At 44.2% G+C, this 18,079-nt stretch overlaps 1 long non-coding RNA gene across 1 annotated transcript; it reads right to left on the bottom strand.

Annotated features, from left to right (window-relative positions):
* Positions 1–2,129: 2,129 nt before the first annotated feature.
* LOC108791452 lies at positions 2,130–2,492 on the bottom strand. Its single transcript, XR_001941505.1, has 3 exons — positions 2,470–2,492; positions 2,328–2,354; positions 2,130–2,185 (listed from the first exon to the last, which is right to left on the bottom strand). It is a non-coding gene; the product is annotated as an uncharacterized LOC108791452 (long non-coding RNA).
* Positions 2,493–18,079: the final 15,587 nt, after the last annotated feature.

Genomic DNA, 18,079 nt, shown 5'->3' with positions numbered 1-18,079 from the left:
CTTTATCTGCAGTTCTCTGACGTTTCCCTTAAAGTTCAACAGGATATATGTATATATATATACATATGTGCTGGATATATGGACCCCGGGGTAGGGGGGTAGCAGACAGGAGTCCAACTTTTGGAGGCAGCTCCCTGTCAACCTCGGGTCTCCATTGAATAGTCTGGAGTGCATACAAAAAGATGAGCGCCTCAAGACTTGAATGCATCCAGTAAAAATGTATTTGTGGCCAAAATTCCAACGCATTTCGGGAGCCCACCCCTTCATCAGGGCTGGAATAGTGGCAATGAATTCACAAATATACTGGACTGTGATTGGACGTGATTCAGGTCGCCAGACTGACTGCAACCACTGAGCTTCTCACAATGTGCATTAGAAGCTGATAGAGCCCGCCTCATTTCCTTCCTGGAGGACACCTGACATCATCTAGCCTATCCTCCCCAGTCTGACTGCCCATGACCCGCCCCTTTCATTCATTGGATTTCAGTTCTTTCAATCATGAAGGAAGGTCCTGTCAATCACGTGGGTGTTACCTAGGGTGGTCTGCATGCAAATACAGCCTGCCTAGGAACGCCCACTCCTCCAGTCCAAAACCCGCCTATCAATGCATTTGATCATTTGCATAACTCCTCCCAAGAGCCGGCCCACTCCTTGCGTCAGAGTTGAGGACTCTTGAGAGAGTACTGAGGCAGGGTGCTGTTAGTGTTTTCAGGAATCTATGTACCAGCCCCTCCCACAAGCAATGGTCTCTCTGCATTGCATAGCAGCACAGAGACCCAGTGATGATGTCATCGGGATTAAAATCAGGTCTTTAATGAAAAGTGTCATCAGCATGTTAATAAGGGAGGAACCAGGGAAGGCAAAATATCAGATTCAACTTCAGTTTTAATTATTTACATATAATCTGTATATGGGGAAGTTAGTTCTTTCTAGATAGAGGTAGAGTTCCCCCTTAAATCCTATTGGGGGGTCATGCGGCGGACCCCTTCTTTACCTTCCTGTGACAAAAAACACAAGGAAGAGCATGTGAACTCATCTCATTCCTCCCCCCCCCTGCGGTCTGCAGACAAAGCCGGAGATTCCATGTTGTTGTTTTCGCTGAGATAGAAAAGGCCTCTATTTTTTTAGCGCAGCAATTAAAATCCATCCCCCCATCAGGGGGTCGTGTTTAATGACACGGTGCACACGGAGGTCTAACACACAATGACATGTGAGGGCGTCTGTTCCCGAATGCAGCTCCCGGGAAAACAATCCAGAGGAAGAGGAGATCAAAGGGGACGGCCGTGACTGACGCCGTTCTCTCCCACCGCCAAAACAACGCTCACGAATCCCGCTAGGATCTCTCAAGTGTACCTATCAATGAAATCTGAATGATCTCAGAAGCATCCCACGCTGCTGCCACTGACTGCGGGGGGGGGGGGGGGGGGGGGCACACACTGGTCACATTTTGGCTGAGTCAGCAGGACTCGGATGACATTCAACCTATATATGGCCAGCTTAACGCATGCATGGTGCATTGTTGTAACACAGGGTCGGAACTACCGGCGTTGAAGCCGGTGCGGCCGCCCCATGGCCCAAGGTGGTTAGGGGGCCCACTGAGGTCCGGTCCCCAACTTCCACTCTGTTGGGAGGAACACTGGAAGGGGGACTGAGCGGATACCCCTAAAAACGGCCACGGAGATCACTCTTCTCTGCGCTCTCCTCTCATTTAGATGAGAGAGCTCAGAAGAGTGATCACCGCTCTCGATCACTGAAACCGGCACAGAGTAGTGATAGCTGTACAGATTCTTTCCTCCTCAGCTGCTGCAGCCACAGAGGGGCAGAGGGGAGAAGAATCCGTTCAGCTGTCACTACTGTGTGCCTGCTTCAGTGATCGGTCTGTCGGCGCCCACCTGCAGCTTCCTCCTCCCACTTTAGCTGCTACAGGAGGAAGACTGCAGGTGGCTGACTGGAGACTACAGGAGAGCGGGTCCTGAGGAGAAGACACAAGGAGGCGGCTGAAGGATTCATCACAGGAGACGTTAGAAATATGGCTGCACTCCCCCCACCACCACCACCACCTGGAGAGAAAGAGGGCAGAGCACCTGTAAGTTCTTGTTTTTTCTCCGTCACACCCTGACCTCTGTGTCACACCCTGACCTCTGCACTCTGCATCACACCCTGACCTCTGCACTGTGCGTCACACCTTGACCTCTGCACTCTGCGCGATACTCTGACCTCTGGGTCACACCCTTACCTCTGCACTGTGCGTCACACCCTGACCACTGCACAGTGCGTCACACCCTGAGCTCTGTGTCACTCCCTGATCTCTGCACTCTACGTCACACCCTGAGGTCTGCACTCTGCGTCATACCCTGACTTCTGGGTCACACACGGAGCTATGCGTCACACCATGTCCTCTGCACTGTGGGTCACACCATGTCCTCTGCACTGTGTGTCACACCCTGTCCTCTGCACTCTGCGTCATACCCTGACCTCTGCACTCTGCGTCATACCCTGACCTCTGCACTCTGTGTCACACCCTGACCTCTCCACTCTGCGTCACACCCTGACCTCTGCACTGTGCGTCACACCCTGACCTCTGCAATGTGCGTCACACCCTGTACTCTGCACTGTGCGTCACACCCTGACCTTTGCACTCTGCACTACACCGCTGACCTCTGTGCTCTGCCTTACAACTAACCCCTGCAGCTTGGAAATTACATTTTTAAAATTGATTTAGCTGCGTTAGGTCCTTCGCAGCAGCCTTCTGTTGAACCACCCGACACCTGCTTACAGCGCATTTGCCGCCCTCACATCTCCCCCTCCCGAGACCCTCTGTACCCCTCCTGAGGCCCTCTGCACCCCTCCTGAGACCCTCTGAAAAAGACATTCCAGAGCAGAGAGGCAGAACAGAGTATTTACCAAATTCATATACTATTATTCTGCATTGCTTTATAGTGTATTGCTGGGATTAGTAGTCCTCTACAGATGATGGCATTCTGCGTTAGAGTGTAAGCTCCTCTGTACATGGACTGATGTGACTGGCTCAGTGTTCTCTGTACAGTACTACAGTATATGTCAGAGTTATATGGATGTATAATAACAGTGTGACTATGGGGGGGCATTAGAGTGTAAGCTCCTTTAGTGCAGAGACAGCTGGGGGAGTTGGGGGGCCAGTGAAATCCAGTTCCGGCACCCCCCCCCCCTTGGGAGCAGGAGGGGGGGGGGGGCTGAGAAAAAAATCTTGCACCAGGGCCCTTTGCCCCTTAGGTCCGCCACTGTTATAACATATTAATTCAGCACAAAGGTCTGATCCCGGTCTATAGGCTCATATACTGCTTGTGACGGATATGACAATACTTGAATGTCCACAGTCTGGGCACAGGTTTAACTAGTCGTGGATATTCGGCATGCAATGTATGGCCCAAAAAACTTTATTGAAGTATTCAGGGTGCACCTGGCATACCCTCTACTTCCTGATTTGACCTGATTGCTGTTCTTCTGCCTGTAAATGTCCGATTGGTTGCTATGAGTTTCTGTGCTTTGAACATCCTATTTGAATCTGTTCACATGAAGTCTTCATGACCATAAATCAGAACAGGCGGCTGGAAATAATTTTCTGAGTGCAGAGACTGTCTGGAGGCCGCAGTGTAGCTCTTTGGATAATGTGTGTTGGACATCTGAGATTATAAATTAGGTGTTTTACTGTAAAATCTGACCTTCTACAAGAGGTGTCTTGTTCTGGTGTGACAGTCTGTAAAAGATTTCATTTCTGGTCCTGCTAAGGCAGCCATGTCCATAAATCACACAGGCCTTTTCGTGATATTGACTTGTAAAAATGGATCTCGCAGAATCCCTTGCTATTCCTAGCTCAATTCACCAAGTAATAGTGTGGGATCTGCTGTGTTTCATAGGACCTCAGTTGTCTAATGACCTATTAAAGAATGAAAGAGGCCACTCCTGCTTGTAATAGACCCTGGGATCTCAGGGGCTAGATGCTGCCCTGGCACGTTCAGTAAACCTTTTCCAGTTTCAGGACTCAGGGCTTGCTCTTTGGGTCGACAGACCTTGTTCCCATTGGTGCATATCTAGTTCTGGTACCATCATCCCTTAGAGACAGTAGTACCATCATCATCTTCTCCACAGGTCCTGCTCAAGATAAGTAACTATTGACTACCATTCTAAGGGGCCCCAACTCCCTCTAATACTAATGGAAGCTGGCTTATCTTTACTGACCACCAATGTAAAGTGACATTCTCCACTGACCACCAATGTAAGGTGACATTCTCCACTGACCACCAATGTAAAGTGACATTCTCCACTGACCACCAATGTAAGGTGACATTTATTATTTATTACAGGTATTTATATAGCTTGGTACCATCATCCCTTAGAGACAGTAGTACCATCATCATCTTCTCCACAGGTCCTGCTCAAGATAAGTAACTATTGACTACCATTCTAAGGGGCCCCAACTCCCTCTAATACTAATGGAAGCTGGCTTATCTTTACTGACCACCAATGTAAAGTGACATTCTCCACTGACCACCAATGTAAAGTGACATTCTCCACTGACCACCAATGTAAGGTGACATTCTCCACTGACCACCAATGTAAAGTGACATTCTCCACTGACCACCAATGTAAGGTGACATTTATTATTTATTACAGGTATTTATATAGCACCAACAATTTATGCAGCACTTTAGATAGTTGCACATTCACATCAGTCCCTGACCTCAAGGAGCTTACAATCTAAGGTCTCTATCTCACATACAGGGCCAATTTAGACAGGAGCCAATTAACCTTCCAGCATGTCTTTGGAGTGTGGGAGGAAACCCACACAAGCACAGGAACATGCAAACTCCTTGCAGGTAGTGACCTGGCCAAGATTCAAACAAGGGACCCCCAGTGCTGCAAGGCAGAAGCGCTGACCACTACGCCACTGTGCTCCCACTGATACCAAATGTAAGAAGGCTCTTCTCCACATGACAACCAATGTGAGAGGGTTCTTTTCCACTGACCACCAATACAAGAAAGCTTTCTCCACTAACCACCAATGTAAGGTGGCCCTGCTCCAATTGATACCAATATACGGTGGCTTATCTCCACTGACCACCAATGTAAGGTGGAAACCGACCTTCTACTGATACCAATGTTAGTTGGCCGTTCTTCCACCAAACACCAATGTAAGGAGGAGGCCCTTCTCCTACTTAAAAGCAATGGTGGGGGGGCTTTTTCCACTGATCACCAATGTAAGGAAAGCCTTCTCCACTAACCGCCAATTTAAGGTTGCCTACTCTGATTCATAACAATGTATGGTGACCTTTCTTCTACTGCCCACCAATGTAAGGTGCCTTTCTTCACTGGCTGCTAATGGACGACCAATGTAAAGGGGTCCTTCTCCACTGACCATCAAAGTAAGGGGGTTTGCTACTGACTACCAATGAAAATCGGATCTTCTTCTTCTGACTACCAGTATAAGAGGACCATTCTACCACTAAACACCTATATAAGGGGGACCTCCTTCCACTGACCACTAATAACTATGAGGGTTCAGGTGTGTTGGTTTGAGTGTGTGACAATTCGTTTTTTTTTAATAGTATGCCTATCCTTGTAAATGTTGTTCAGGGAGGAAGACATCTAGAAGTTTTTTGAATTTGTTAGTACTCCAATCTGATACCACTACCCAGTGAACAGAGTTCCATCCCGCGTTACAAATAGTTTTCGTGGAAAGAACAGAACATGGTATCGGAACATTCAGCAGGGTTCTCTATGTACACACGTATTGAGGAATCAATCACTTTCCATTTTGTGAATGGACAGTCTCTTACTGTGTGATCCACCACAGCTTTCCTCTGCCAAATGCCCCGGGGTCCTTTCCAAAGCTGGAATTGGGAGCAGCGCCATGGAGTAAAATCTCCAGAACAGCTGCTGTGAGCACAAAGCCACTTCCCCCCCTCGAGCTGCTCAGAGAAGCCTTCTCTTTTCCTGTTATACCTTGTCAGCAAATCTCCATGTTTTCTTTTTTTAGTAAAAGATCATTAACAGGTTTCCAGACTCAGCCGCAACAGTCAGAGCTCATAAATCTCACACACAAACCCCGAGGAGAATACAAAGTGCACTTGTGTCCTTCACTAGTGGTGGGCTGATAGTCAAAACCAGCCAAGAATGTTTTTTTCATAGTTTTGGATAGAACGAGGAATTCTTAGAACCGGTGTCAGGTTTTCATTGACGTTTGTGTCCCATTGGAGGACTTTTCAATTGACTTCCTGTTCCAGGAGATACTCTGTCACATCCAAGTGTTACATGGCATCATCTCTGTATATTTGCATTGGCCTGCCGAGGACATTTCCTCTACCTTCTATTTTGTCATTTTAACCTTTTATCGTCTTTTCCATTCTTTCTAAATATCCAAATTAATCATTCATCTTTTTGTGTTGTGTGTACTGTAAGTGATGCACCGATACCTTTTTTTAGTGTCATGTGACAGTTTTTCTAAAACAATACAGACCAATGATTTTAGGACAGAGGTGGAGCCCCAGGGCCTTGTCACAGCTGCAATCGCTGAGACCCTGGTAGTTCTGCCACTGACCCCAAGCTGTAGAGAGATTACAAATCTCAGCAATTCATTATATAGCAATGCAGGATATCACCAACTATAGAGGACTACAAATCCCAGCAATAAGATATACAGCAATGCAGAATAATACCATCAGCTATAGAGGACTACAAATGCCAGCAATACATTATACAGCAATGCAGAATAATACCATCAGCTATAGAGGACTACAAATGCCAGCAATACATTATACAGCAATGCAGAATAATACCATCAGCTATAGAGGACTACAAATCTCAGCAATACATTACATAGCAATGCAGAATAATAGCATCAGCTATAGAAGACTACAAATCTCAGCAATGCATTATACAGCAATGTAGAATAATACCATCAGCTATAGAGGACTACAAATGCCAGCAATACATTATACAGCAATAGAGAATACCATCAGTTATAGAGGCCTACAAATCCCAGCTATACCATTATACAGCAATGCAGAATAATACTATCAGCTATAGAGGACTACAAATGCCAGCAATACATTATACAGCAATAGAGAATACCATCAGTTATAGAGGCCTACAAATCCCAGCTATACCATTATACAGCAATGCAGAATAATACTATCAGCTATAGAGGACTACAAATGCCAGCAATACATTATACAGCAATAGAGAATACCATCAGTTATAGAGGACTACAAATCCCAGCTATACATTTTACAGCAATACAGAATACCATCAGTTATAGAGGACTACAAATCTCAGCATGGGATCTTACGGCAGCCACTTCAATGTAAAACTTTTGTTATTTTAGGCAGCGTAAGGGAGGGTTATAAACCCTGTCAGCTTTTTCTTGACATCTGTGCCCCATTGGGGACATTTCCCATCACCTTAAGTCTGATAGCCACACCAGGAAGTTAAATGAAATCCCTCAAACCGGAAGATAATTATTGGTGGTTCACCAGAACTGGTGTCCCTATTGTAACATTTCTCATCTATTTCTGTTCTGACAACCTAAAATTTGTGATTTTCTTTCCTGTTCACCAGGACAGATAGAGAGGGTGAATATGCCTAACTCAGACAGCAATTAAAACCTGATAGGGGGTCTAATCCCTCTCCACTCCATCCAAAACTAAAAAAGAAAAAAAAAAAGGTTTTGGGTTCAGTTGCACTTTAATGACGAAGTTGAAAGAGATCCTAACCCCTGAACCCAGTCTTGCAGCTTTATCATGTGTAAGTAAAACTGTACAATCTTTGGAACTACTAACTAGTGAGTGCGCCTGGTCATTCAATGAGTGCACAGGTCTTCTACTGTACTGAGTGCCCAGATCTTCTTCTGAGTGCACAGGGTCATCCACTGATTGCCATGGGTCTTCAACCGAGTGCCCCAGGTCTTCTACTGAGTGCACAGGGTCATCCACTGGGCGCAACAGGCTTTCTACTGAGCATTCCAGATATTCTGGGTGACCTGGGTCTTCTACTAAGTGACCTGGCTCTTCTGCCGAGTGCCCTGGGTCTTTTAATACGATACATTTTATGCATAATCCAGTTTTGAAACATTGTTTCATTTATCAACTTTTTGATTAATCAGTTAATAGTTCTTTTTTTGTTTTAGACCCAGGGAACTCAGTATAAGACCTAGGAGTACTCAGTAGAAGACCTGGGGCACTCAGTAGAACACCCAAGGCACTCAGTAGAAAACCTGGGGCATTCAGAAGAAGACCCAGGACACTCTGCAGAAGACCCAGAGCACTCAGTAGAATACCTGGGGCACAGTAGAAGATCTGGGGCACTCAGTACAAGACCTGGCCACTCAGTAGAATACCTGGGGCACTCAGTAGAAAACCTGGACATCTCATTAGAAGACCTGTGAAACTCAATAGAAGGTCCAGGACACTCAGCAGGAGACCTGGGGCACTCAACAGAGGACCTAGTGCATGTGGCATGGCCTAGCAATGCCCTTGTGCGTTACCATATCTGACCACAAATGTCCTACCAACAGTTATCAGGGAGAGATTATGTGCATGCTCCCCGACAGGAAGTGAGGAAGCATTGCAACTGGAAGATGGAGGGGTGCATTTTTCAGATTGGTAAATAAAAGTTTACAAAAAGAATAAATAAATAAATACATTATTGCTGATAATAAACGCACAGCTAGTTTTTAAAACGAGGGTTTAATGTTCCTTTAGTCTTAAATATACCTAATTATGGCACACATCATGTTACCAGACTGCCTCAAACACAGAATTTAATCTGAGCTGCCAAAATAAACCTTTGGTTTTCGTTGTTTTTTTTTTTTTTTTCAGGGAAGGATGTGGTTTAAAGTGAGTTTCAGGACTTCTGAACAAACCTGGACTTGTGTGGGTTTCATAATGTTTCTTTTGAAAGGCGCCCAGGACTGGGCCTCATTTAATTAAACCACATTAGCAGTAGTTCAGTTCCGGGTACGGTTCAGGCGAGTTCTCAGGTTTTTTTCAGTTGACGTGTTTGACAAGTCTGTAGACTTTGGATATCCTGGAAAAAAAAAAAAGAGTCAAATAAATAATTAAAATCACTCCATGTTTAACAAGAGACAACGGCTAGGAAACACAACCACAATGTAAGCAAAGGCCAGACTGCACTACAGTAATACCTTGGTTTACAAGTAACTTGGTTTGAGAGCGTTTTGCAAGACAAGAAAACATTTCTGAAAAATTTTGCTTTGATATACAAGCAAATGTCTTGCAAAAAGAGCAAAATTTTGTAGAAAAGCACCACCCGAACAAGGCTGTAGCAGTGCGAGCGCTGAATCTGTTTAACGACAATGCAATGTCACATTGGATAGATTCCTTGTTAAGGTTTCACAAAATGAAAAAGATTACATTGAGCCAAGAGATAGCAGTGATTCCATTAGTGACAGTAAAAGTCATTCTACACATTACAGTAATACCTTGGTTTACAAGTAACTTGGTTTGAGAGCGTTTTGCAAGACAAGAAAACATTTCTGAAAAATTTTGCTTTGATATACAAGCAAATGTCTTGCAAAAAGAGCAAAATTTTGTAGAAAAGCACCACCCGAACAAGGCTGTAGCAGTGCGAGCGCTGAATCTGTTTAACGACAATGCAATGTCACATTGGATAGATTCCTTGTTAAGGTTTCACAAAATGAAAAAGATTACATTGAGCCAAGAGATAGCAGTGATTCCATTAGTGACAGTAAAAGTCATTCTACACAATAATCCTCCTCTCTCTTGTCCCCCTCACACCGGCCACAAAAGGTACCTGTAATTGGTTTATTTTTCTTTATATTTTATATGTTATTATATTACAGTAAAGTATTGTAATCATTTTATATGAATATTTTTGGGATGTGGAACGAATCATCTGAATTTCCATTATTTCCTATGGGGAAATTTGCTTTGATATACAAGCGCTTTGGATTACAAGCATGCTTCCGGAACGAATTATGCTCGTAAACCAAGGTATTACTGTATGCCCATAGGGACAGAAGGTTATGGATGGAAAAACCTAATACGCATAGACACAACCGGGTGATGTCTGTATAACCTGACCCCGAGACTATTTACAATATGATGCCATCTTCAATGACTGTCCTGCTGGAGAATTAAGCAGCTTGAGTACCATTCTTTCCCTTTTACTTTTAAAGTCGATCTACTCCCAGTCACAGAAACCTTATATAAGCCTTAACATGTTGATATCATTAAAACAATCAATTTCCAATTTTTTAAAAATAAAATAATATCTGGTGGATCAGCCATGAAGGTCATTGTTCCGGCTCCCCCTATTATGGGGTGACAAATGTCTCCCAGTTGTGCTCCTGTTTTGTCCCCCAGTGAAACGCCCCCTCCCCCCCCCCTAGTAAAGATTGAGTGTATGTGAAAAGGAAGTAGCTGCTAGAGGCTGGAGGAAAACATAAGCGCTGAGATGTAAGGATGGTTTAAATCAGTGGTTCTTGACCTGTGTAACCTCAGGACCCACATTTGTCCTTGGTCATTCAGTTGCAACCCAAGTCGCACTGCAATTGAATGCACGGCATTGCAGTACCGGGCAATTGGGTGCAGGCTACCAGACTGTGGGCGGGAGGTGCATTTGGGGTGTCATTCAAATTAATGGCAACGCAAAACACCTTCCACACCAGAACGCCAAGTAGGTGTGATTGCGTGGTATAGTGCAATAACCGCATGGGTTTGTGCAATTAATGCACTGTACTGGTGTGAACGGACACTCAAAAACACTGACAGACACACACAACCACAGACACAACCTCACACACATACACACTCCCCCAAAAAATAAAAATATTTTTTTTAAGCCCCACACAGTCTCCATACCTTATGAAAACTGGAGTGGATCCTCAGCTTGGGGTCCAATGTGGGCTGCTGTGCTGTCACTGAGCTCCATCCATATGTGCATTGTTGCTCCCTTGCAGTCCCTGTAGAGGTGCCAGAATGTGATGTCAGTCCAGTACAGGCACATCTACAGGGCACATGTGGGAGCTGTAAGCAATGCATGTATGGATGGAGCTCCCTTTTGGCCCACCCCACCTCAAGCTGACACGCAGGGTTGGGCAGCATATTTTGAATGGCTGCTCGGCGCGGTAAATGACGGTGCTGCGTTAGGGGGCGGCTGAGGAGTCTCTTACCTAGAAAAGTGGAAGTCATGTGGTGACCCACTGAACTTGGCATCTCGACCCACTTTTGGGTCACGACCCACCTGTTGAGAACCAAGGATCTAAATGGAAAAGGTAAAAAATTGTATTTGATGAAAAATAGGTAATTATTCATGAAAGTGCTTTAACATTTATTACTTACAAAGAATTAAGGCCACTGAGTCAACATGACATTCGGTGAACTATTATTTTCAGAAGCAGAGTACAGCAGTAATATCCTGTGGGTTCCTCTGGTCACGGAGGTTTCCTTTAATGCAAACCAAAGACAGGTACCCCGCCCTGACACTTCAACCACAGTCTGTCACCATCAAAATACTGGCAACAGTTTCAGACTTTTTACAATGACTCTTTGCTATTGAAGTGGTCTATCTAAGCTGCTCTCTATCCAATAGAACTCTATGAACTGGCAACTAAGGCTATAAAAGACAGATTCACAGCACTGCCAGGGCCGGATTTCCCACAAGGCCAATCAAGGCCAGGCCTTGGGGCAGCAGGGAGTAGAGGGGCAGCAGGGGTGTGGAATTCCTATCTCCTGATGCTCAGGACATGCAGTTCCGGGCGCCGGGCGGGTAGTTGTTTTCTACATTTGGGCAAGCAGAGCTAAATATACAGCGGGGAAGCCGCCGCTTGTTTTATACAAGTGATCCCGGCGATGTCGCCGAGATCACTTGTATGCAGTAAATCTTGTATGCAGTAAATCTGGCCCTGAGCAATGCCATGGCTGCTGCCCCCCATCCCCAGCAGAATCCTATCCTGATTGGTCCTTTACCAACTGGTAGTTGACTCTAAAAACACACGTCCTCTTTGTTTTGGCCGGAAATAGGCTTAATGACTATACATGTAGATAATTACACGGCTTAGTCCATTCATCCTATATGTAACCCAACGCATTATGATCTATCACTTCTTTAATGTGAGAAACATCATTTCTGAGTGGTTGCAGATATTTATTATCCTCTCTGGCACGGCTAACTCTGTGAAACAGTAAATAAGCTGTTTATATGCTCTTTGTGGCTCTTAGGGAAGCACCATTCATCTTATGAAGTCATATGTATTATTATACATAACTGACCATTCAACGGCCTTATGTAAGCGGCAAGCCTGTTCACGGCAATTTATCTTCCTGATACACGCACATGAATTATTCATTTGGAGACAAGCTACAGGTGTTGGCTGTTCATATTTTCAACTCATTTCTCAGGAGAAGTGGATTTATATGGACATGTAGTAGATGCACAGAAAATATATGAGATGATGGATGCTAATCTGGTGATTGATGCTTTAATCTCTGGTAACGGCAATTTAGAAACACCTTTTAAACATGTCAGCTCCATAGTCCATCATGGGTGTAGACTGGAACCTAGTTAGACCATTAGTTCCATCTAACCATATTAGCAAGGACTAGATTGAGAGTGTCCATGATTCAATATTCAAATCTGAAAGAGACATACAGTAAGAGGATGCCACATGGGGAAAACATTTTCTGTATTGGATAAAATCCCTGCTGGTTTTTTTTTGCTTCCGGTGTTCCATTGGAGAGATTTCCAATCACTTCCTGCCCTGATGACACAGTATGAAGGAAGAGGAAAATCCCTCCAAAGTGAGAGGAAATTCCCTATTGAGCAGGCTTCTTTTTTTTTAATAAATTCTTTTATAGGTTTTATGATATTTTGTCTCAAAACAGTAGAAAAATAGCATTAGCACACAGTGTACTAGAAAATCCACTATAACATCTATGTATCATAGGATATACATCTTGTAGTACAACCACATTCTAGCTCAAACAGTAGCCTGTACAATTTGTCCATGGTAAACCATATCTACTCCTTTAGCGTTAAACAGATATCATATCCATATCAATGAGCAAGTGAAGGTGGATAGAAGTGAAGAGGTAGGGAGCAGGCTTTTTTAATGAAAGTTTTGCCCCGCAACGCCTGTTCTGGTGACAACTGTAAAATGTTGTATTTCCCATCAATTTCTTTTCCTATGACCATAAAGAATAACTCTCGCCAGAAGTTCAAAAGGCTTGTTAAATCCCATGGGGAACCAAGTGCACATATCACTTGTCCCCAATAAAATATGTGCAGTAGTTTAGAAATAAAATGTAATTTTTCTTTATGGCAGGGCTGGCTGTAGCTCCACCCCAGGCTGAAGGCCAATTTATGTGCTCAAACAATTCATCCCCACACAGCTACCTCCTCATGTATCACTTGCCCCTCCCTTTTAGATTGTAAGCCGTCATGGGCAGGGCCTTCCTTACCATCTTGTCTTGAATTGTATTGTGATTGTAATGTCTTCCTTATATTGTAAAGCGCTGTGCAAACTGTTGGCGCTCTATAAATCCTGTATAATAATAATAATAATTTATATGGCGGAGTTACAGCCAGCACTGAAGCCACAACCCCCTCTCCATTCTGCAACCCTCCTTGCCGTGCAGCCCTGTGCCTGCTCTGCTCTCTTTGTACTGATAAAAGACTAAGCCTACAACCTCCCACAGCTGCCAAGTTGGTTACTACAGAAGTAACTGTTGGCTTGTGTTGTTGTGAATGATGGCAGCGGCAAAGGAATACCACCATTCACAAAAATATGAGCCCTCAAGAGCCCTCGCCAGATACTACACTATCCTCTCATGAACATGCAGGGCAAGGCAACATGTTTAATGATGACTCCACCAGCAACACACACATACCCTTTCTTTGCTCTCTCACTGATCCTGTATGGTGTGGTGATTCCCTCCCCTTCCTTCCATGTGACAGCAATGGTGCTTATTGATTGGCCACACAGGCATCCAGAACTGTCCTGTGGGAGCAGGGAGAGTCCACAGCCCTGTGTAAGCTCCAATAGGCGACTTGGAATTTACCCAAGGCTTCATCTCTCTCTCTCTCTCTTTCCAAATGCACGGTGCATTTAATATTACACACATTAATGATGCATTGACTACATCGGAAATCATATAAGACAAGCCTTTATGCATTCCATATAAATGGTATAGACACATCAAGCTGATGGCTTACAATGGGAGGTGATGGATACATCTTCATACACTTAATAGGAGCCAGCCATGAGATTCATCATGTTATAGAAAATTATTTTCCTAGATACTAAACCCAGTTGATATTTAGTTATTTATTAAGGACTATTAAGAGTCTGTTTATATTTTATTTAATATTGGATGGAGTTTAAGTGGGTAACTTAAGTGGGTAACTCTTTTTTAGAAACTCTATCAGATTATTTATATGTTTTCTGCGTCTGTGTTGGGGAGATTTACCTTTACTTCCTGTTTTGGAGACACAACGTGATTGCTATTACCCTTCTATTCAACTACAAATGATGCTTACCCAAAATTTCTACATTATATCGAAGATGATGGGGACCAGTGATGTGCGGTACCTTTGGTGCTGGGTGAGGCATTCCTCCAGCCCACCAAATCCCCGCCCCCATCCCACAGAAGCCCCACCCCCATCCCACCGAAGCCCCACCTCCCACCAAGTCACCAAGCTAGTGTCAAGAAGGGAGGGAGGAGGAAGGGAGGAGACAGGGAGGAGTCTCCCTGTCCCTCACTTGCTCGTCAATGGTGAGGCATCGAGATCAATGTCCTCAGTGGGATTTAAAAAAAAATGTTTTGATTGGACAGCTTAGACCAATGGCACTTTGCCATTGGTACAAACCATCCACAGAGCTCCAGCCTTTAACATAGAGTAGAGGCTGTTGTAGCTCTTGCCTTACTAGGTTAGGTTATACAAGCAGTTGGGAAGTCTGCTGCTTTGTAATCTAACTTAGCTGTCAAAAGTCGGATGCAGATTACAGGCAGCGCTCCGTCCATGACAGGTTACACGGCGGGGAGGCTTTCTCTGCTGTGTAACCTGTTACAAGCCGATCTGAATGGAGAAGAAGCTGTCAGTTTCAGACTTGAAGCCGACAGCTTTTTCTTCCATAATACTAGGTGAGGCCTTGCCTCACCTGCCTCCCCTGACCACACGTCCCTGATGGGGACTAGAGAGAAATCTGTTTGTAAAAGTATATTTCTAGTCCTTATGAAAAGATCTATCTCTAAGGGGTTTCTTCAATTATCTTCACAGCATGAAGCCAACAAGATCGGTGTCTTGTTGACTTCAAGGAGAAACTACTTTTCAGTTCCACAGAGATTGTTGGAGGATCTTCACAGTCCTACCTCCGAACTTCAAAGAATAGTGTAGCTTTACTTCACCATTGTTTTACACACAATAACTCTTCTCTAGAGGAAATATATTCAGCTTTATATGGAAATGTTTCCTTAAAATTCATCCAAAATTATTATTTTTCTTTCATGAGACCCAGAACTGACCTTAAAGAAATGAACTTGTGCCATTCTATGACAGGTCCTCTTCGCAATTTCCTAGAAAAGATATTTATTTTTCTGCTCTTCTTCAAGATCATTTGACTTCCAAGTAACAAAAACAGAGGAAATCCAAGAAAAGCGCTGCTAGTATAGCTGGTGATAATCCTCCTTCCAAAAGTCCAAAACATTTTTGAGGAATTTGTGGATAACCCTTCTAGAAATGGCAGGAGCTGCGGTCAGATGAAATGAAGCAGCAGCCTATTACAGATCAGATATGTTTCTGGGTTTTACCATAATTTACATCAAATTATAGACCAGCATTGTGGGTTATTTTCAAAGGAAGATGTATTACTTTGTGTACGTACTTTAATGTATCCCAAAACGATACTGGTGTGCCCCTCAATGAACAAAGTAGCCCTTTAAAGAGGACCTGAACTGTCATAACTGCGCACAAAAGACAAGCAGGTGACAAAAGCCTGTGAGCAGGGCCGGATTTATACCCTCTGCTGCCCCAAGGCCAGGTTCCCAAATGTGCCCCCCCTCCCAGCCAAACACCCCCCAATGGAGAATGGCCACCAGATGGCGGGAGCGGCATGGTTGGTTTTAATTTTTTTTTTATTATTATTTTTTTTTTACTTTATCACTTTTGTTATTTTGGTTTTTTTTGTTTTTTTTTTACTTTTTAATTTTTTTAATCTTATTATCTTTTACTTTTTTGTATTATTTTTTATAGGCTGCATACAAGTGATCTCGGTGGCATTGCTGAAATCATTTGTACAAAACAAGTGGCGGCTTCCCCGCTGTACATTTAGCTCTGCTTGCCCGAAGCAGAGCTAAATATAGAAAAAACTACCCGCCTGGTGCCCGGAACTGCATGTCCCAGGCGTCAGGCGATAGGAATTCCACAATCCTGCTGCCCCTCTACTCCCTGCGGCCTCGGTGGCCTTGTGGCAATTCCGGCCCTGCCTGTGGGCTCTCTGTAGATGATCTTTATTCTTGACTGATTCCATGTCTTGTTCCACACTGTGTCTCTGTGCAGAGGCAGCCATTGTGGTAGAGGAGCTGGTTTTGCTTCCTCATGTCAGAGCTGCCCTCCTAAGGACTGGAGATCTGATACTGATGGAGGAATACTCAAGCAGTAATAATAGACGTGGAGGAACACAGATATATGGAATAAATGAAGCAAAAGCAGGGAGATTCTTGCACTGTGGGTCCTCAGGTGAAGATTCTTCTCCAGCAAGGAGAACAGAAAGTAGGAGAGTCGTAATATTACCAAGTCTTGCTCCAAATCTTGTGAGAGGAAGCCTTAGATGACCTCTCACTGCATAGCATAGCTATATGAGGCTGCAGAACAGGAGTTCCAGGGCACACTCACATGTCAGGAAGTCAGCTCCTATGTTTCAGCAGCAATTTAGAAAAATCTAATTTTTCAGGATCATGATGAGGCACAATTAGCATTGTTAGGTCCATTTTTATACTGTACATGTTACCAATACAAAAGAGTTTACTAATAAAATATTATTTTTATAAATTAGATCAGAGTTTCTCAACTTTTTTTTTTTAGGCCAAAAGTACCCATTAAAAGTATGTAATGAGTATGCAATGTCATATATTTTAAGGGGGAACCTCGCAATAAAACACAAAAAAGTGGGTTTCCGCCTTCACATCGACGTACCCCCTTTAAATCAAAATTCTCCCCCTTCACATCTAAGTCACCCTTTGCATGTGTACCTCCCCTTTCACACCAGGAGCCCCCACTTTCATATCAGAGCTCTTCCCCTTCACATCACAAGCCACTCTTTCATATCAGAGCCACCCTTCACATCAGGAGCCCCCCTTTCATATCAGAGTCCCCACCTTCACATCAGGAGCCCCTCTTTCATATCAGAGTCCCCACCTTCACATCAGGAGCCCCCCTTTTACACCAGAAGCCCATGTTTCATATCGGAGTCCTCCCCTTCAAATCAGGAATCCCCCTTTCATATCAGAAGCCTCTCTTTCATATCAGAGTCCCCCCTTTCATATAAGAGTCCCCCTTTCATATCAGAGTCCCCCCTTTCATATCAGAGTCCCCCCTTTCATATCAGAGTTCCCCTTTTACATTAGGAGCCCCCTTCCCCTCAGTCTTCATTCCCCCCTTCACATCACAGTCCCTCTACCACAAAAGATAAGGCACCCCTGAGGAAGCCAGAAGGTACACTAGGGTGTCCTGGCACCCGGGTTCATAAAGGCTGAATTAGATAACCTGTATCGGCGGATGGCTTGAAAATAATTCATGTTACTAGAATACTAGGTCTCTGTCCAGGCCTCAGTCCAACCCCATGGTCACCCTCCTCAGGAAGCAGAACTAAGAGTATCAGACATACAACAACATCCCTCCCCCAGGCAGGAGGCCCAGGGGAAGACAGATTTCTAAAGCTCTCTCCCAAATATTTATACCTTTTCCCAGTCTACACCACTGGCAATAGTGGTTGGCCAAGTAGACATGAATATTCCTAACCCTGATTAGTGCAACCTCCTACACTATTTCCAGGGACACCCCC

The sequence above is a fragment of the Nanorana parkeri genome, unplaced genomic scaffold (genome assembly GCF_000935625.1).
Source record: "Nanorana parkeri isolate BGI_ZX_2015 unplaced genomic scaffold, ASM93562v1 scaffold551, whole genome shotgun sequence".
Taxonomy (NCBI): domain Eukaryota; kingdom Metazoa; phylum Chordata; class Amphibia; order Anura; family Dicroglossidae; genus Nanorana; species Nanorana parkeri.
This window is presented reverse-complemented; position numbering and strand designations above follow the sequence as displayed.